The sequence below is a fragment of the Apium graveolens genome, chromosome 4, assembly GCF_009905375.1.
Source record: "Apium graveolens cultivar Ventura chromosome 4, ASM990537v1, whole genome shotgun sequence".
NCBI lineage: Eukaryota > Viridiplantae > Streptophyta > Magnoliopsida > Apiales > Apiaceae > Apium > Apium graveolens.
In genome coordinates, this window is record NC_133650.1 from 159,031,330 (window position 1) to 159,053,975 (window position 22,646).

Below are 22,646 nucleotides of genomic sequence, written 5' to 3' on the forward strand. Positions count from 1 at the left end.
CTAATCCACTGAAAACGCTCGAGTAACCAATACAATCCTTGTGAAGAGACGAATCTATTGATACTAATATCAACAACTGAGGTTTGTTTAATCTCAAAATCGATTTTTATGTTCTTGGCATGAATTTCGGTTTTTGATTTTGAAGAATCATTTGATTGTTTGGATTATGTAGTTAGTTTCGTTGTAGTCTTAGGAGTAATCAGGTATTTTTATTATGATTTTACAACCCCTAAATCGATATGTCGAGTTCTTGAGTTTAACTATTTTTGATTTTGTTTTTTTTAGATTTATATATGTTTTTGCTCGCAATTGATGTTAGAAAGTAATTGTAGAACTCTGTAGCTTTAATTTGACACCGGAATCACGTTGTTTGGTTTTGTATTCGTCAAAAACGATTTCGCCGGCCATGGAGTTGAAGGTCGCCGATTTTGGATCGGTTTTCGCCGGGAAAGATGAGGCAGGCGACGGGGGAGGAGAAGAATGGCAGGGATGAATGGCTGGGATGGTGAGGAATTGATCTGCAGCAGGAACGAGTCGAACCACACGGTTTTTGGTCAGGAATTGGTATCGCCGGAGTTGGGCTCCGGTGGCCGGAACTTCGCCGTGTTCTGGAAACGTGAAGAACACCGGCGGGTGTTCTTGCCAACCCGGACCCGACCCGGTTGGGTTTTTATTTGACCCGGAGTTGATCCATATAACCCTAACCCTGTTTCTGTTTTCATGTTTCTGGTTTTTATTTTTATTTTATTTTTCTAAAATCAGAAATTAGTTTTAGTAATTCTAAAAAGTAAATAAAAAATCAGTTTTAAATTTTGAAAAATATTATAATTAATTTTTAAATTATTTTATTAATTTTGAAATTCGAATTTAATTATTTAATTAATTATTTAATTATTTATCTAATTATTTATAAGTTATCTAAGTAATTACTAATTAGGTAATTAATTAATAATTAGGTAATTGATTAATAAATAAGGATTAAAATAATATGATTAATAATCCGATAATTAGTTAATATTACGAGTAACTTGTATTCATACGAGTAGTGATTCGATAATGAGAATTATTATTCGAGCAATAATTTATTCGAAGGATATCGTTTTATTCGTATCGAATAATTAAATACAGATAATTAAATGATTAATTAATCGTATAGGTATAGTAATAATAATAACAGTTCGATAATAGTCGAGAATCGCGAGTAGCTCGTATTTATACGAGTAATTAATCATTGAGTTAGATTATAATTCGAGTAATTAGTATTTATTCGATAAATAGCGTATCAGTTAGTTGTATCGATTTTTATTTATAAATAATCGATCTGATTGAGTAAGTATTATTAATTTGTAAATAATTGTAATAAATAGTAATTAATCCTAATAATTAGGGATTAATTATTTTAAAATACAATAATTATTAGTTAATTATTTAAAAATGTAATTAAGGATTATTTAATTATAATTAATTATTAATTAATTAAATCTTATTTAATTCATAATAATTAAACCGTTAGTCCGATTTGAGCGAAACGAGGACCCCTAGACTCAGAAAAATGAAACGAATCCAATAAAAATAATTGTAAGTTATAATTTCTTCCGGAAGAGAGTGGTCTTGTGATAATTATTGGTTTATAGACCCTAATAGGGGTATAATTGATTCAAATAAATCCCGAAAAATGGTAATAAAATCAGATAGGGTTAGTTATTATAAATATGAGTGTAGTATCGATTCTGAAAATAATTATAAGTCTAAAAATTAATTATGTGCTTTATGTGCTAGTGCTTTACGTGGTTATGTGAACCTTACGTGCTATATAGTTATATATATGTATATATGCGAATCAGATAAAAATGCATGGGTAGACTGATAGGGTTGCGTAGTATCAATTCGAGATACACATATATAGTAAGTTATCTAAACGATTATATTTCTATGATTGGTTCAGTGTCAGCAAGGCAGAGCAAGCTAGAGACCGAAGGTGGTGAGTTGAACCAGGTTAAGTACGCGCAAGGCAAGTTTTTCTCCTATTCTAAATTCAGAATAGTGAATTATACCCCATTTTACATATCAATTACACTTTGATAATTCTTGTTCATATGCACTGATACATATCTATTGATTCTTGTTTTTATTTCATTTCGATTCTTGATTTCTCCCAATTTATTGAATCCTCTATTCATATTCCAATATTTTTACCCTTGTTACATATATTATGATATATCCTGATGTTGGGATACATCAAAAGCATTCCGATTGTTTCGGATGCTAAACTTCGGACTGGATGGTTACGATACAGGCTGGGTTTTACTCAGACCTTTAATTAATAGGCCATAGCTGCCTGAGTACTCCTTATGTTGGTTGGATCTATACAGTTGGGTATAGATTCGCACTGTATCCTGACTGATCAGCGGGTTATAGTGCATATGTTGGTTCTTGTTTCCAGTCTTGTTCATTTGACACTCGCCAGTATTGGCAAATTATTATTCTATTCAGATACATATGGTTGTCCAAACCAACAGCTTATGGATTCACTTATTTTTTTTCTCTTTATACTATATATATTGTTGTAGGCTTGTTGAGCTTAGCTCATCCTCTTTTATTGTTATTCCTATTATCTTACAGTTAAGGTAGAGAATGAAACCCATCAGAACCCGCGTAGTCAAGAAGCGAGTCAAGTAGCGGGACCCTCTTATACCAAGGGTGTTCATCCTTATCCCTGAAGAGAGCTTTGAGTTATCAGATCAGGTGTAACAGGATAAGTACTATTATGGTTTGAATAAAAGTTGTGTGGTGAACATGTAGATAGAATAAAGTTTTGTAATAAAGAGAGTTCTTGAGACGGATTGTTTTTATTTGGTTTGTAATAAAGTTAGTATGTGGTTCTTGTTTTCAGATCTTAACCTTAAAAGATCCTGATAGCAGTAGTTCGGGGTAATTATTCTATTTATATTCCGCTTGTGCAAGATTAATGTGTAGTTAATATTAGTAATGCCCCAAATCTATACCCCGGATTTGGAGGGTGTTAGAGTTGGCATCAGAGCTTAGGTTTGACCTTTGAAAACAAGGACGTTAGGGCTAAGATAAGATAGGAAAATGAGATAGGATGAGAGTAAGAATGTTAGGATTGTTTGTCTATGTGATTAGAAGTTATGAGTTTAGGATTGTGATTTGATTGTTTTTGTGTTATTATTTTTATGTATATTAGATGGCTTCTTTATCATCATCTACGGAGAGGACCGTGACAGATCCAGTGGATGCACCGGTAGTAGCCCCAGTGTCAGAGCAGATCTTACCTCCATTGCCACCTGAGCCAGCACCAGAGATACCACTTCCCCCAGAGGTACCAGGTTTTGTAGATTATTTTCCATATTTTGAGCCAGAGATACCAGATTTTCCACCACTAGAGTTCCCGATGTTCGATATTCCTGACATGATTGATCTTCCGCAGTGGGAGGATCTAGAGCCTCAGATTCCTATGCCACCAGTCGATATTCCAAAGCTGCCATATATGGAGCCAGAGGCAGAGCCGCCAGTGTATGCGCTGATGGAGCAGCCTGTCTTATTTCCTGCCCCATTAGCTATTTATGCACCTGTTCCAGGAGTTTATCAGTTTCCTCAGCCAGAGTTTATGGATGATATTGTGGTGGATGGACCATTACCTTCTCGAGGTTCCAGCACTGATCTTCGGGAGCATCATACCGTGAATTACCAGCGCTTTCAGGCAGAGAGGGAGGAGAGGATTAGATGGCAGAACCAGTGTAGGGAGATCCTTGGGTTGTATGAGACACAGACGGATGGTCCTGTCAGAGCATTATGACCGGATTATATACTGAGAGAGAGGCTACATCATATTCACCGGGTTAGTTCGCAGCAGCTTACTGATTTGAGACAGCAGGATCTTAGTGCGGAGACACCATATCGCAGAGCATTGGGACTTACCGAGGCAGTGCTAGAGGCATTGCAGGAGGAGTTGAGCCACGTACCACCAGGATTTTGAGACCAGCAGATCAATGAGTGTTGTATTATGTATATTTTGTAGATAGAGGCAGCATAGTATTGTATGACTAGTTTGTATGAGTGTAGTTACTGACTTTGACCGATAGTAGTAGTAGCAGTATGACTGTTATATCATAGGTTTTTGTATCAAGCACTGACACCTGTAGCTGGTGTTCTACCTATATATATACGAGATGATCTTTTGCACGTTTCTTTATTTTATTTCCAGTTATTTAAGCATTTATATTTATTTCAGTACCATTGCATATTTACAAATGTAGTTTTATTTACGATCATGTTGTACCCTTATGTTTAAAAAAAAAAACACACACATCATACTGTTTTATCTATTCAGTTATTTAATAAGCTGTTTTATTTTCTAAAAATCGACTGTTTTAATATATGTTTAATATACTGTTATTAAAGAAGACCATTGTTTATTTACCAGAAAGATGGCACCTAAAAGAAAAGCACAACCCGATTTATCGAATGGGAACACCGAGGGCCAAAACAATAATAAACAGATGGATCAGATGTTTAATCTCATGCAACAGCAAATGTTGATGATGCAACAACAAATGCAGCAGCAACAGCAGCAGTTCCAGCAACAGATGTTACAGCAAGCCGCTCATCCAGGACATCAAGTACCACCAGCAGCGCCTACGACCACTTTCAAGCAATTTCAGTCGGTGAAGCCACCAGAATTTATGGGTTCCACGGATCCTACAAAAGCAAGAGCTTGGCTGAAAGAGATGGAAAAGGCTTTTTCGTTGGTAAAGGTTGAGGAAGAGCAGAAGACGGATTTTGCTAGCTATTTCCTGAAAGGCGAAGCTAATTACTGGTGGGAATCGAAGAAAGCTTTGGAAGAAGAAGGTGTGGTGACCTGGGATAGATTCACTGATCTTTTCTTGGAGAAATATTTTCCTCGTTTTATGAAAAACCAGATGGAGATCAAGTTCCTGGAGCTGAAACAAGACAACTTATCGGTTGCGGATTATGAGACCAAGTTTACTGAATTGGCAAGGTTTGTTCCAGAGCAGGTGGATACGGACGAGAAGCGGGCCAAGAGATTTCAGCAAGGACTAAAACCATGGATTCGTAGCAGGGTAGCTGTGTTTGAATTGACAACTTATACGGCTGTTGTTCAGAAGGCTATGATTATTGAAGGAGAAAGCGAATCAGCTCAAAAAGAGAAAGGACCAGGGAATTTTCAGAATCGTTTCAATAAAAGGCCGGGATTTCAAGCTCGAGGAAAAGTAAACTTTAGGAGGCCAGAACAAAACAACCAGAGGATGGGTAATCGACTACCTGCCCCAACTCAGCAAAGGCTTATTCGACCGCCTGTACCTGATTGCAGAACGTGTGGTAGAAAGCATACGGGAATTTGCAACAAGCCGAATGTCACATGTTTCAAGTGCAAGCAAAGGGGACACTATTCTGGAGAATGTCTGATGGGAAAAGCAGAAGTTACTTGTTTTCAATGTGGGAGAAAAGGACATATCGCCAAAGACTGCAAAGGAATTGCAATGGCCGCTAGTATTCCAAGAGTTTTAGCATTACCTCCACCTCCACTACCACAGCAACATCAGCCCAAAGCAAGGACTTTCAACATGTCAATGAAGGAAGCGGTACAGAGTCCGAATGTGGTTGCAGGTACACTTCCTGTAAATTCCGTAAATGCTTTGGTATTAATTGATTCAGGAGCTACTAGATCTTTTATTTCTGAAGCTTTTATCTCTAAAATAAATTGTGAGGTACAGTGGTTAGATGAAGTGTTAGTCATAAAATTAGCGAATAATGATCAGGTTGCAGTAAATTGAGTATGCCCGAGTTGTGATATTGAGATAGGAAGATGTCATTTTTCAGTTGATTTGATACCTTTTAGGTTAGGGGAGTTTGATGTTATTCTAGGAATGGATTGGCTATCTAGTAATAATGCTCAAATTGACTGTGCGAATAAGAGAGTGAAATTGCAAACTGAAGAAAATGAAACGGTAATATTTAAAGGTGAGAAGCAAAAGCAGAAATTCCTATCAATAATGCAGACGAGAAGATTGCTACGCCAAGGATGTCAAGCTTATTTAGCCTATGTACGTGAGACTGATAAGGGAAATCCAAAGATTGAAGATATTCCATTAGTTTGTGAATTTCTTGATGTTTTTCCAGACGAATTACCAGGACTTCCACCAGATCGAGAAATCAAGTTCACTATTGACTTGACGCCAGGGACCGAACCAATTTCAAAAGCTCCATATCGAATGGCACCTGTTGAAATGAGGGAATTAGCAAAGTAGTTGCAAGAACTTCTTGATAAAGGAATTATAAGGCCAAGTGTATCCCCATGGGGCGCGCCAGTATTGTTCGTGAAAAAGAAGGATGGCAGTATGCGACTGTGTATTGATTATCGTGAGCTGAACAAGTTAACTATCAAGAATAAATATCCTTTACCTCGCATCGATGATTTATTTGATCAACTAAAAGGAGCAGCATGGTTTTCAAAAATCGACTTACGATCAGGCTATCATCAGTTAAAGATCAAGGCCGAGGATATTCCAAAGACAGCGTTTAGAACGAGGTACGAACACTATGAATTTCTTGTGATGGATTTTGGATTGACGAATGCACCTGCAGCGTTTATGGATTTGATGAATGGAGTATTCAAGAAGTATTTGGATAAGTTTATCATTGTATTTATTGATGACATCTTGATCTACTCAAACACGGAAGAAGAATATGCAGCGCAGTTAAGAACGACATTGGAGATATTACGAAAGGAGCAGCTTTATGCAAAATTTTCAAAATGTGAATTTTGGTTGAAAGAAGTGCAGTTTCTAGGGCATATCATCAGTAGAGAAGGCATTCAAGTTGATCCAGCAAAGATTGAAGCTGTGTTGAATTGGGAAAGACCAAAGACGCCGACAGAGGTTCGAAGTTTCTTAGGTTTGGCAGGATATTATCGAAGATTTGTCAAAGATTTTGTGAAGATAGCAACACCGTTGACCAAGTTAACTCGACAAAGTGAAAAGTTCGAATGGAATAGTAAATGTGAAGAAAGTTTTCAAGAGTTGAAGAATCGGTTAGTGACTGCACCAGTATTAGTACTGCCAGACGAGCAAGGAAATTTTGTTATTTACAGTGACGCTTCATATCGTGGTTTAGGATGTGTGTTGATGCAACATGGTAACGTCATTGCATATGCGTCGAGACAACTTAAACCTCATGAGCAGAAATATCCTACGCATGATCTGGAATTGGCAGCAATTGTATTTGTATTGAAGCTTTGGAGACATTATCTGTACGGTGAAAAATGTGAAATCTACACGGATCATAAAAGTCTGAAGTATATCTTCACACAAAAGGAACTGAACATGCGACAACGTCGATGGCTGGAATTGATTAAAGATTATGATGTTACAATCAGTTATCATCCAGGAAAAGCAAATGTTGTAGCAGATGCACTAAGCAGAAAAGAAAGATTGAATCGGTTAACTTCATGTGAAGAATTGGTTATAGAATTCGACAAATTGGAAATTGAGATTCGTATTCCTCATGAATCTGTAGGAACTATTTACGCTATGACTTTTCAACCAGGGTTGCTAGAAAAGATTCGCCATTGTCAAGATAAAGTGATGAGTCAAGACGACAACTTAACAGGAGAAGAGATTACAACTCAGAAAGATAATGAAGAAATTTTACGTTTTACATCAAGAATCTGGATCCCTAACGTGGTAGAATTAAAAGAAGAAATTATGCGAGATGCGCACAATTCGAAGTATTCCATTCATCCAGGAAGCACGAAAATGTATCGCGATTTGAAGGAAAACTTTTGGTGGCCGAATATGAAGAAGGAGATAGCAGAATGGGTGAGTAAATGCTACACATGCCAGCGAGTTAAAGCAGAGCATCAACGTCCGAGTGGGTTATTGCAACCATTAGACATTCCAGAATGGAAATGGGAACATCTAACGATGGATTTCGTAGTAGGACTTCCAAGGACGAAAGCCAATCACGATGCAATTTGGGTTATTATTGATCGATTGACGAAATCAGCACATTTTCTTCCAATTAATGAGAGATTTTCATTGGACAAGCTAGTGCATTTATATCTTAAAGAAATTGTGATGCATCATGGAGTACCAGTATCAATTGTATCAGATCGAGATCCTCGTTTCAATTCAAGATTTTGGAGACAATTCCAAGAATGTCTAGGAACGAAGTTGAATATGAGTACAGCCTATCATCCGTAAACTGACGGTCAAAGTGAAAGGACAATTCAAATGATTGAAGACATGCTACGAGCTTGTGCGATCGATTTTGAAGGTAGCTGGGATGAACATTTACCCCTAGTGGAATTTTCTTATAATAACAGCTATCACGCCAGTATTGGAATGCCACCGTATGAAGCATTATATGGAAGGAAATGCAGATCACCAGTGCATTGGGATGAAGTTGGAGAACGCAAGATTTTGGGTCCAGAATTAATTCAGCAGATAAAAGAAAAAAATTAAACTCATTCGAAAATGAATCGAGACAGCACAAAACAGGCAAAGCAGATATGCAGACCAAGCAAGGAAGGATGTGGACTATCAGGAAGGAGAATGCGTATTGCTCAAAATATCGCCATGGAAAGGATTGACCAGATTTGGAAATAAAGGGAAATTGAAGCCACGATACGTTGGACCATTTGAGATTTTGAAGAAAATTGGGAAGGTTGCGTACGAGTTAACTCTACCACCCCATATGCAGCACATTCACAACGTATTTCATGTATCTATGCTTAAGAAGTATAATCCTGATACAAGGCATGTAATAGAATATGAACCAGTAGAACTTCAGGCGGATTTGTCATATGTAGAGCAGCCAATAAGAATTCTAGATAGGCAAGAGAGGATATTAAGAAATAAGTCTGTGTCATTAGTGAGAATTTTATGGAGAAACCCGGTGGTTGAAGAATCAACCTGGGAGCTTGAGAGTGAAATGTTAGAAAAGTATCCTCAGTTATTTGCATAATGTGATTCTGAGGACAGAATCTTGTTAAAGGGGGGGAGAATGTAACGACCGAGGAATTACGCTTGTATTATATTATAATAATGATAAATTATGTGTATTATTATGTGGTTAAATGTGTTAAGTCGTTAAACCCTAAATGTTATGTGCTATGTGTTGGTTGTTTTGATCCAAACGTGTTTTGGATATTTATTGAGCATTTTATCATCAGTTATATATATATTATATCAAAACCTGTACAGCTCAAAACTATGTTTTAAAAGCCCGTATTTCAAACAAAATCATTGGCCCTATTTTGCCAAAAATGCCCTATCCCATATCGCTATTCTGAACCCCTAAATGTTTTACAAATTTACCTTTTTCGCGAAAAACGACTTTTCCGGACCCCTTCGGGTACCAAAAGCCCCACAAAAATCACATTTTTATTTTTATATGATCATGAAATTATCATATATCATTTTTCTTTGCATTTTTGTAATATTTACAATTTTTGGGAATTTTTGACATTAATTTTGTATTTATTGGATATTTAAAAATTCATTATTAATACCCAAAAATTATAAAAATTGGGGCCAAATATTTTTATTAGATGTATAATTAGACCCTTAATTTTATTTAGGGGCATTATTTTCATTAGTATAAATACCTGTTTTATTAGTAATTATTCATTAATTAATTGTTAAAAATCAGAAAATAAAAAAATTAGAAAGTGTGGGTGAAGTTTGTGTTCTTGAAGAAGAGAGAAGATCAAACTGTGATTTTGGGAGATTTACTAATCCACTGAAAACGCTCGAGTAACCAATACAATCCTTGTGAAGAGACGAATCTATTGATACTAATATCAACAACTGAGGTTTGTTTAATCTCAAAATCGATTTTTATGTTCTTGGCATGAATTTCGGTTTTTAATTTTGAAGAATCATTTGATTGTTTGGATTATGTAGTTAGTTTCGTTGTAGTCTTAGGAGTAATCAGGTATTTTTATTATGATTTTACAACCCCTAAATCGATATGTCGAGTTCTTGAGTTTAACTATTTTTGATTTTGTTTTTTTAGATTTATATATGTTTTTGCTCGCGATTGATGTTAGAAAGTAATTGTAGAACTCTGTAGCTTTAATTTGACACCGGAATCACGTTGTTTGGTTTTGTATTCGTCAAAAACCATTTCGCCAGCCATGGAGTTGAAGGTCGCCGATTTTGGATCGGTTTTCGCCGGGAAAGATGAGGCAGGCGACGGGGGAGGAGAAGAATGGCAGGGATGAATGGCTGGGATGGTGATGAATTGATCTGCAGCAGGAACGAGTCGAACCACACGGTTTTTGGTCAGGAATTGGTATCGCCGGAGTTGGGCTCCGGTGGCCGGAACTTCGCCGTGTTCTGGAAACGTGAAGAACACCGGCGGGTGTTCTTGCCAACCCGGACCCGACCCGGTTGGGTTTTTATTTGACCCGGAGTTGATCCATATAACCCTAACCCTGTTTCTGTTTTCATGTTTCTGGTTTTTATTTTTATTTTATTTTTCTAAAATCAGAAATTAGTTTTAGTAATTCTAAAAAGTAAATAAAAAATCAGTTTTAAATTTTGAAAAATATTATAATTAATTTTTAAATTATTTTATTAATTTTGAAATTCGAATTTAATTATTTAATTAATTATTAAATTATTTATCTAATTATTTATTAGTTATCTAAGTCATTACTAATTAGGTAATTAATTAATAATTAGGTAATTAATTAATAAATAAGGATTAAAATAATATGATTAATAATCCGATAATTGGTTAATATTACGAGTAACTTGTATTCATACGAGTAGTGATTCGATAATGAGAATTATTATTCGAGCAATAATTTATTCGAAGGATATCGTTTTATTCGTATCGAATAATTAAATACAGATAATTAAATGATTAATTAATCGTATAGGTATAGTAATAATAATAACAGTTCGATAATAGTCGAGAATCGCGAGTAGCTCGTATTTATACGAGTAATTAATCATTGAGTTAGATTATAATTCGAGTAATTAGTATTTATTCGATAAATAGCATATCAGTTAGTTGTATCGATTTTTATTTATAAATAATCGATCTGATCGAGTAAGTATTATTAATTTGTAAATAATTATAATAAATAGTAATTAATCCTAATAATTAGGGATTAATTATTTTAAAATACAATAATTATTAGTTAATTATTTAAAAATGTAATTAAGGATTATTTAATTATAATTAATTATTAATTAATTAAATCTTATTTAATTCATAATAATTAAACCGTTAGTCCGATTTGAGCGAAACGAGGACCCCTAGACTCAGAAAAATGAAACGAATCCAATAAAAATAATTGTAAGTTATAATTTCTTCCGGAAGAGAGTGGTCGTGTGATAATTATTGGTTTATAGACCCTAATAGGGGTATAATTGATTCAAATAAATCCCGAAAAATGGTAATAAAATCAGATAGGGTTAGTTATTATAAATATGAGTCTAGTATCGATTCTGAAAATAATTATAAGTCTAAAAATTAATTATGTGCTTTATGTGCTATGTGCTTTACGTGGTTATGTGAACCTTACGTGCTATATAGTTATATATATGTATATATGCGAGTCAGATAAAAACACATGGGTAGACTGATAGGGTTGCGTAGTATCAATTCGAGATACACATATATAGTAAGTTATCTAAACGATTATATTTCTATGATTGGTTCAGTGTCAGCAAGGCAGAGCAAGCTAGAGACCGAAGGTGGTGAGTTGAACCAGGTTAAGTACGCGCAAGGCAAGTTTTTCTCCTATTCTAAATTCAGAATAGTGAATTATACCCCATTTTACATATCAATTACACTTTGATAATTCTTGTTCATATGCACTGATACATATCTATTGATTCTTGTTTCTATTTCATTTCGATTCTTGATTTCTCCCAATTTATTGAATCCTCTATTCATATTCCAATATTTTTACCCTTGTTACATATATTATGATATATCCTGATGTTGGGATACATCAAAAGCATTCCGATTGTTCCGGATGCTAAACTTCGGACTGGATGGTTACGATACAGGCTGGGTTTTACTCAAACCTTTAATTAATAGGCCATAGCTGCCTGAGTACTCCTTATGTTGGTTGGATCTATACAGTTGGGTATAGATTCGCACTGTATCCTGACTGATCAGCGGGTTATAGTGCATATGTTGGTTCTTGTTTCCAGTCTTGTTCATTTGACACTCGCCAGTATTGGCAAATTATTATTCTATTCAGATACATATGGTTGTCCAAACCAACAGCTTATGGATTCACTTATTTTTTTCTCTTTATACTATATATATTGTTGCAGGCTTGTTGAGCTTAGCTCATCCTCTTTTATTGTTATTCCTATTGTCTTACAGTTAAGGTAGAGAATGAAACCCATCAGAACCCGCATAGTCAAGAAGCGAGTCAAGCAGCGGGACCCTCTTATACCAAGGGTGTTCATCCCTATCCCTGAAGAGAGCTTTGAGTTATCAGATCAGGTGTAACAGGATAAGTACTATTATGGTTTGAATAAAAGTTGTGTGGTTAACATGTAGATAGAATAAAGTTTTGTAATAAAGAGAGTTCTTGAGACGGATTGTTTTTATTTGGTTTGTAATAAAGTTAGTATGTGGTTCTTGTTTTCAGATCTTAACCTTAAAAGATCCTGATAGCAGTAGTTCGGGGTAATTATTCTATTTATATTCCGCTTGTGCAAGATTAATGTGTAGTTAATATTAGTAATGCCCCAAATCTATACCCCGGATTTGGAGGGTGTTAGAACTTCCCTACCTTTAGCACATACATGAGGAGGGGAGTTTATGCCTAATTCTGCAATAGTAACATTGTAATCATAACCTATTCCAGATGTTTGATTAACAACTTGCTTACTGTAGAACTCTTTAGCCTTCGAACAAGAATTGAAGTAGGCTTTAACCTTAGTCTCAAGACCGGTGATCTTGTCTTTGAGAATAGTTTATGTTGTCTATAACAGTCAACTCTATTCTCTAGAAAAGATACTTGTTCTTTAAACTTGTCTGGATTAATGTGCACAAGTCTTAATTCATTGACCTCTTTCTCAAGGTCTTTGATCTGTTGACTTAACAGTTCATTATCACGATGAGCACAATCTAAGGAACCTCCTAGATGATAAACTAATTCAGCATCAGTAAATTTTACCTCTTTTCTTGATGATGAAGCTTTTCAATCAATAGCCATAAGAGCAAGATTCTCATCTTCTTCATCTCCACTATCAGTATCATCCCAGCTTCTTCCCTTTGCCAGGTAAGCTTTTTCAGAGTTACTCTTCTGATTTGAATCATAAGAGTTCTTCCTTACTTGCTTTGGATTCCTGCATTCTGTGGCAAAGTGTCCCAACTCATTGCAGTTATAGCATCTAATGGTGCTCCGATCAACCATCCCTGTTTTGTATCCACCACTACTGGTGTTAGAGGATGAGGATCCACCTGTCTGGAATCTGTTGTAGTTGGACTTGTACTTGAACTTGGGATTTCTCTTGAATCTGACATTTGAGAATCTCTTGACAATTTGGGCCATTGACTCATCTTCCAATTGCTCTAGCTCTTCCAAGGAGTAAAAATCATCAATGGATTGATTTGTAGTAGGAGGATCATATTCTGCTACTAATACATTTTCCTCAGCCTTGGAATACTGTACCATTCTCTCTGACTGTTGAGATTGTTGTTGTTGTTGTTGAACTTCAGCTACTAGAGCAGTAGATGTGTTGACCACTCTATCTTTCCCGTAGACTTCCTTCTGCTGAATCTGCTCCAACTCATAGGTTTTTAACAAACCATAGAGTCTATCCAAAGAAATCTCACTCAGATCTCTAGCTTCTCTTATGGCAGTGATTCTATGTTCAAGATGAGTTGGCAGTGTTAAAAGGAACTTTTTGTTGACCTCCCTGATTGAATAATATTTTCCATTTATGTTCAGGTTGTTGATCAATGCATTGTACCTTTCAAACACTTCAGTAATTCCTTCTCCTGGATTGGATTTAAAATGTTCATACTCAGAGGTTAGGATCTCTAACTTGTTCTCCCTAACTTCCTATGTGCCTTCATTAATCACCTCAATAGTTTCCAACATGTGTTTGGAATTTTTACAGTTCATCACATGTCTGTTCATCAATGGATCAAGGGAATCAAATAAAATTAATTGAAGGCTGGCATCCAAGGAGGCTTCTTCCTTTTCAGCAGGAGTAAAATCCTTAGGCTCTTTTGCATAGGTTCTAGCTTTGGTAATTACAACATCATCTTCTATCACCTCTGGTTCAATAACCATCGGAATTTTTGGACCCTTCTTTAACAAGCTTAGATATTTGGGATTTGCAACTTGTAAAAATAAGAGCATCTTCTTCTTCCACATAATATAATTTTCTTTATCAAATAGTGGAATTTTAACGGTTCCAACTTTTTGTGAAGTCATTATGAATTTTTGAATAAATAAAAATTCAAAGAGTGGAAGAATCACAAAAGTCTAGGATCTTGATTTGTTCGTTAATCAGAAGGCTCTGATACCAATTGTTAGGTCCCAATATGTTTGTAGAAGGAGGGTTTAATACAAACTATACGTTTAAACGAATTTAGTGCGGAATAAAAATTGAAACAAAATTCAAGTTAAATAAAAATATTATTAAACTTGAAAGGTGTTACAACAACGGTATCGATTATAAGGGATTAATCTCAAATTAATTATCACAAATCTAGAATAAATTCGACATGAACTTTTTCTATTTTTGCAATAAAAAGAATCAAATGCTAAATGCAATTTGAGATTAAGTTCTAGGGATGTTGATCCGCTAGATAGTTACACAAGAACAAGAGAATGATTTCTAGTGGTTTGGATTTAACTTTAATAACTAGAAATTGTTGATCTTGAATTTACAGCAATGAGATGAAATATTTGTGCTCTGCTCTTCTTTTGTTCTTAAGTTGTTGACTTATGTTTTGTGTCTCTTCTTTTTAAATGTCTCCTCCTTCGATTCTTTTATATTTCAATCAACATAATCCACTTGAACTGGCAAGACAATCGGCAAGACAATTGATTGAACTAGCATGACAATCTGTTGAACTAGTAGAACTTTCGGTATGACAATCTATTTGAGCTGGTATGACTTTCGGTATGACAATCTGATTGTCATACCAGTTCAAATGATTGTCTTGCTGAATTAATATTGAATATTAATTCAAAATCAATTCTGAAAATTCCTAATATTAATTCAGAATTAATTAATCAATTAATTCAATTAATAAATAAATTAATCTTTGCAAATATAATTTATTTTCTTAATTAAACTATATGACTTAATTAATTAATAGAGAATTAATACTACTCTTGAACATCAGCCATTCTTCTGAAAATTTTCTCAAAATCACTGTCAATTATGAATCAATTCCACCACTTCAATATTGACACTCGATGTACTATCTGGTTCATGAGTGACTAACTTCCGTGACGTGTCTTCATGTCTTGACTTTGATACTTGATTTTCTTCAGATTAAATCCCTGTAATTATCTGATACCCTCACGAGATCTCTGTCACTTGATTAAATCCACAATCTTTATTTATATCACTGAGGTTTGATCAATTTCTTGAACTTTTTCCAGTGAAGTAATTCCTCAAGTCTGTAGATGAACCTTGTTTCTGAATCCTTTGACAGATGTTACTTTGTGAGATCTCTTTGACGATAGATCCACTATTTACTTGTTATATTCTTATTTGAGTTGAGTAGAATCCTCGAATAAACAAATAGGCTATAACATATGCCTTACAATATATGAAGCCAGACTTTCTATAAATTTTGATGGTTCTACAATCTGTTTGTTAAGCAGAGCATCAATTGAAGAAAGCTGGAATAGGCACAAGAGACTCTCTCATTTAAATTTCAACAACATAAATGAGCTAGTAAAGAAAGATCTTATGAGAGGACTGCCAAAATCAATATTTGTCCTGATGGTCTTTGTGACTCATGTCAAAAGGCAAAATAAAGAAAATCTTCATTCAAGAGCAAAACTGAATCCTCAATTCTTGAGCCTTATCACTACTGCATGTTGATCTATTTAGTCCAGTTAATGTCATGTCTATTGCAAAGAAGAAATATGCTATGGTTATAGTGGATGAGTTCACAAGATACACTTGGGTGTATTTCTTGCACAAGAAGAATGAAACTACATCTCCTCTAACTGATTACGTCAGACAGCTTGATAAGTTAGTCAAAGATTCTGTTAAAATAATAAGAAGTGATAATGACACTGAGTTCAAGAATTCAATCATGGAAGAGTTTTGCAATGAGGAAGGAATAAAGCAGAAATTTTCTGCACCTGGAACTCCACAGCAGAATGGAGTTGTAGAAAGAAAGAACAAGACTCTTATTGAAGCTGTACGAACTATGCTTGATGAAGCAAAGATACCAACCTATTTTTGGGCTGAAGCTGTGCAGACTGTTTGTTTTACACAGAATGCTACACTCATATAGAAGCATGGAAAAACACCATATGAGATGGTGGAGAAAAAGAAGCCAAATCTGAAATACTTTCATGTATTTGGATGCAAGTGTTTTGTTCTTAAGACTCATCCTGAACAGCTGTCAAAATTTGATCTAAAAGCTGATGAAGGAATTTTTGTTGGATATCCACTTTCCACAAAAGCCTTCAGAGTCTACAATTTAAGAACAAGGGTTGTCATGGAATCTGTCAATGTATCTTTTGATGATAAAAAGATTACTGGACTTGAAGATTTCAATGATCATGATCAGCTGAGATTTGAAAATAAAGATATAAATTCTGATTTTCTAAATTATGATGACCTAAATCTTGATCCTGTAAGTTCTGATGAGTTAAATTCTGATGTCATTGAAACTGTGGTAACTGCTCCAAAGGAAAATGCACCTGTTCAAGGGGAGCAAGCTAATGATCATACCACATCTCAAGACTCTCAAGAAGCATCAGAACCTGTCACTAGCTCTTCAGGTTCTGATTCATCAAGTTCTGATGAGCCAAATTGTGACATTCTGGAAACTCTATTTCTTCAATTCCTGAAGGATCCAACTCAAATTCTGGAATCTCAGAGAGCATAACTTTAGGGGGAGCATCAGAAAATGTTGATGGAGACAACATGGATCATGGGGGAGGATCCAGTTCTAGAGATCAACTTCCATCTGCAAGGAAGTGGACTAAATCATACACACCTGACTTAATAATTGGAGATCCTGAAGCAGGTGTCAGAACTAGAACAACAACAAATGAATGTCTCTATCATTCCATTCTATCTCAGACTGAACCAAAAAAAGTGGAAGAAGCTCTTCAAGATGCTGATTGGGCGCAAGCAATGCAGGAAGAGCTAAATGAATTTCAAAGAAATAAAGTCTGGACCCTAGTACCAAGACCAAAGGATTGATCAATTGTTGGTACAAAATGGGTGTTCAGCATTAAAACTGACAGTGATGGTATAATAACATGGAATAAAGCAAGACTGGTTGCAAAAGGATATTCTCAACATGAGGGTATTGATTAGGATGAAACATTTGCTCCAGTTGCTCGATTGGAAGCCATAAGAATCTTTTTGGCTTATGCTGCTCACAAGAAGTATAAAGTCTTTCAAATGGATGTGAAAAGTGCTTTTCTTAATGGAGAATTGGAAGAAAAGGTATATGTTGAACAACCTCCAGGCTTTGTAGATCCAAAATTTCTAAATCATGTCTACAGGCTTGACAAAGCACTTTATGGCCTTAAGCAAGCTCCTAGAGCATGGTATGAGACTCTGGCTCAGTTCCTTCTGGAAAGTGGATTTCATAGAGGCACAATTGACAAGACTTTATTCTACCTCAACCATGGAAAGGACTTACTTTTGGTACAGATATATGTTGATGATATCATCTTTGGCTCTACAAATACAAAACTTTGTGAAAGATTTTCCAAGTTAATGCAGTCAAGATATCAAATGAGTATGATGGGAGAGTTGGGTTATTTTCTGGGACTTCAAGTCAAACAAACTGAAGAAGGTACTTTTATTAGTCAATTCAAATACACCAAAAATCTACGCAAGAAATTTGGAATACAAGACAGTTCTACTACATCAACTCCCATGGCCACTGCCACCAAGTTAGATAAAGATACTGGAACATCAGTAGATATTGTAACACCCCCAGATCTGGGGTCGGGGATCCGGGTCGTCACGGTCTTTCTTTCCACAATATCACTTCACTTAATTAATAATAATTAACCTTATGTTGTGACCCCACACTAACACACATCACAACCCGTTATAGTCTCAGAGATGAAATTGAAATAAGTACAAGTCTTTGAATCCACCATTTAAAAGTTATTACAACCCAAAATGATTACTTAATAAGTTTACAATTAATTGCCATTACCTGCCACAAGTTATAATTATACATAATTGATTCTCAAAAGTAGATGGTCTGATCTACAGATAGGTCTACCTCTGCAGCTATAGCAGCTATGACATCAACGGGAAGACGTGAGACGCTTCCCACGCGCTTGCGCTGGGTCTGCTGGAGTCCGGCCATCCTTCCTAACTGTTGTTGTGTGATGAAGAAATAAAGCAAGAGTGAGCCTTACAGCTCGCAAGATAATATATAGCGTAATCAATAATGCAAGTATCTAATAGATAACTTACTGAAAACCTTTATCAAAAGTAAGATAATTACTTACTGGATATAAGCTTAAAGGAAGATGAAGTTACCAAATACTTCACTATACTTATATCATTTATAAGGCTACTTGAACTACCACTGTTCAAAGTATTATAGGTTTTAAAAAAAAAGTCATCCCATAGATGAGACCACAAGTTAAGACTTGAATAGATTCAATCTTTGAAATATTATTGAATGAAATAAAGTTATGAGATACTTTATTTAGTCCCGATATATATCCACATATATATCTCTTAAACATTTCCTGGAACCTCTGTTATGTAAAGTATGAACAGAGTTTGTAACATCCAATGAATTTTGGAAAGGAAAAGAATTTTGGCATAAACCCGATATCTTGCTGATCAGGCAAAGATACCAATAAGTAACCTTTTCTACTAGTAGATGGATGAATCCCCCACCGGTCATCACCCTGGCCACATAAGGACCTTGTGCTGGACCGCCACCCGGCCTCTTACGCGTTGATGGACTGCCACCCAGCCACTTACACTTTGATAGACCGTACCCCGGCCTGTCGCTTATGCCGACTCATGTAGATGGGCTTACTTCCCGAACGTTGGGTAAGTAATCAATTCATTTGTTGTCTCAAAACAGCAACCACGTTGCGAATGTAAAATGCACCACAGAGCTGGATCCCCCAGGTTTTGAGCGAGTATTTAAATCCCCTTTGAACGGAAGATCTTAAATATAAAAATGAGTTTTGGGATCCGCTCTAACTTTTAAAAATCATTTTGAAGACTCGAAAACACTTTAAAGAGTGTTTGGAGTAATGCTGATTTAATGAAGTAAATCAGTCCCAATATATTTAGAAAATATCTGAATATTATTATTTAAATAATATTCCCATAGAGAATAATCTTATAAAAATAATCGAAGTAGAAGTTTTAAAACTTATTCTTGAAATGGATATTAAATAACCAAAGATATACTTATATGAAAGTACTATCTTTATTTGAATAATCGAAAAATAAGTTTGATTATTGACACCTTATTCTTTAATAAAATAAAGAATATATTTCAGTAATAAGCGGAGTCATAATACCTCGAATGAATATTATAAACAATATTCATTAAATAAAATAAAGGAGTCATACATCCTCAAATGAATATTCAAATAATATTCAATTAATAAAATAAAAGGAGTCATAAGCCCTCGAATGAATATTCGAAATAATATTCAATAATAAAATAAAGTTATCGAATAAACCTTATTCGATTAATAGTTTTGAAAACTATAACCATATATATATAAATATATATATATAAAATCTACTCGGGATCCTCGACTCCCGGTTTTAGAAAATGTTTTCACCTTTGGGTCCCTATACTAAGGATATATGCAAATTACTGCTATTCTCTAGCATAGGTATTATCAACTGAAACAACAGATATATATGGCAAGAATACGAAACAGGCTTGCATATATATACCATATCAGTATGCTTCAATATATCGCAACATTTGCTAATTAACCAACATGCATCTATCGCAAGATAATGCATATACATATATACATCACAACAACAGTATAACGGATAGAAAACTTGCCTGAGCGACTGGGGGTGATAAAAGGCTCGGACGAGTCTGGTAACCTATAAACAACAAGTAAGTTAAAATTAAACCAAAGTCACTTGTAAATCTATACTTTAACTAACTTAGACTCTAATGCTTGTTTTGCGCTTACTGATTCTCTTAAGTCACTCGAGTACCCTCGGCTCCACCATTTTTAATAAATTAACCATTACGAGTTTTAAGGCGATTCTTTCGCGGATGTCTTACCAACTGCCTAACACTCTTACCATAATTGTTTCATACATTAATTAACCCTTTTTGGTCTTTAACCTATGTTTCAAAGTAAGGCGAGGGTAAAAGTTTCGTTCGCGAAATGCCGTTACTTAAAACAGTCGTTTCTCCTAAACCGTATATCGGAATCAAACGAACTACATATCAAAACGAAGCTCGTAACATGAGCTATCTAAACATGGCAATGGTCAACATCTAGCAGGGGGTTCTCGGGTCCTAATGTTATGAATAAAAGCAGTCTAAAGTAAATCGGACATTACGACGGCTATGTTTACGCGATTTCCCAAATTTAAATCATTCCAAAACCATCATAATTCAACCCCAATTCACAATCCAATCCAAACTTCATCCAAAATACATTACAACAGCCCCAAACCAACTCATTATAATCCATTTACTTACTCCTAAAACTTGAATTTAAACTATACTACATTCTTTAACCAATCTTAAGATTTCAACAATTCAATCACCACCATTCCAACCCAAACTCTTAAACAAACATGCTTCAAGCTACTCTTTACCCTAAAAACCAAAATCAACCTAGTATACAAATTAAAGCTAGGGTTTGGAGATGATATACCTTCCTTGAAGTGGTGTGAGTAGCTAGGAAGCCTAAAGAAGCCTTGAGGAGTCTTAGGAAAGCTTGGATCTTAAAGGAAAATCAAGAAAAATAAAGTTAAAACCTTGAAATTACTATTCATTGTCTTCTTCATTGATTTATTGGAGAAGATAGAGAATGAATTGGTGGCTTAAACTCATGATATAGCCATAACTATGCATAAGGATGATTAGGGAATTATCTTACTAATTTAGGAGGCTTGGATCTTGGATTTTGAAAATTCTTGCCTTTGAAATAGTAAAAATCCGAGAGCAAGCTTTTGTTGAAGAGAAAAAAATGATTTTGTGTTTTGATGAAAATGATTTGCTTGGCTTGGTTGATTTGGTTTTGTTTTTGATTTAGTTAATTACCTTTTTAGCCTTGGACTTTGTGTGGTTCTCATTCAACCACACCTCCTTCCTTCCCATGTCATGCTATGATGTCATTATTCCCTCTTTGTCCTCTTCTCATTGGTTGGGTGACATCATCCTCTCTAATCCCCTTGATTAACTTCCTAATTGTTTGCCTAATGACCGCTGATCTGTTATACGGTTCGCTTAACTTTCGTTTTCGTTTATCGTTTGAGGGATCATACCCGGGATCTTATTACTTAGGTTCCATTAACCTTTCTCGATATATTATATTCCTTTTATGATCCTCTCTTATAATCCTTTAATTTAAATCCTTTTTATCCTGTTACCTTATACTCAATTCTTTCCGTATCTAGTGGATTTCCGGGAAAATCAAAGTGTTCGGAATATGGATTCTGACGATCTTTACATACACTTATATCCCATATAAAGTACTAATAAAATCTCAAAATATCCATACCAGAACCCCTACATAGTGTGGCATAAAAAGTTTTCCCATTCAGCAAAAACACTATTCATAAGGGTTTCAAAAATTCCAAAAATTGGGGTTATTACAGTCTCCCCTCCTTAAAAGGATTCCGTCCCGGAATCAGATAGAAAATGAATAGGGATACTCTCTTAGCATTGCACTTTCTAACTCTCGAGTAAATTTTCCCACATAGTGGTCCGACCACCAAACTCTGCCTAGTTTGATAATCCTTCTCTTAAGCACTTGTTCCTTTTCACTCTATAACCCTTCCTGGTTGCTCCATATAGGTTACGTCGGGTTGCATGTCTATGCGCTCATATGCCCCTATTTATCTGGCATCTGAATTACACTTCCTTAATATTGATATGTGAAACCCGTTACGACCTGCTACATGTTCGGGGTTAGGGCTAGCTCATATGCTATCTCCCCAATACGTCTTAATATATCCAAGGGTCCAACAATTCGTGGACTTAGCTTTCATTTCTTTCTGAACCTCATCCTTCCTTTCCAAGGAAATACCTATAACAACACTAGGTCCCCTACTTCCTATTCCTTGTCCTTTCGTGTCAAATCAACATACTTCTTATGTCCATCTTGGGCTACTACCAGCCGTCCTCTGGTTAGGTCTAATATATCCTTGGTCCTTTGGACTACTGCGGGTCTGAGCATCTTGCGCTCTATAACTTCATCC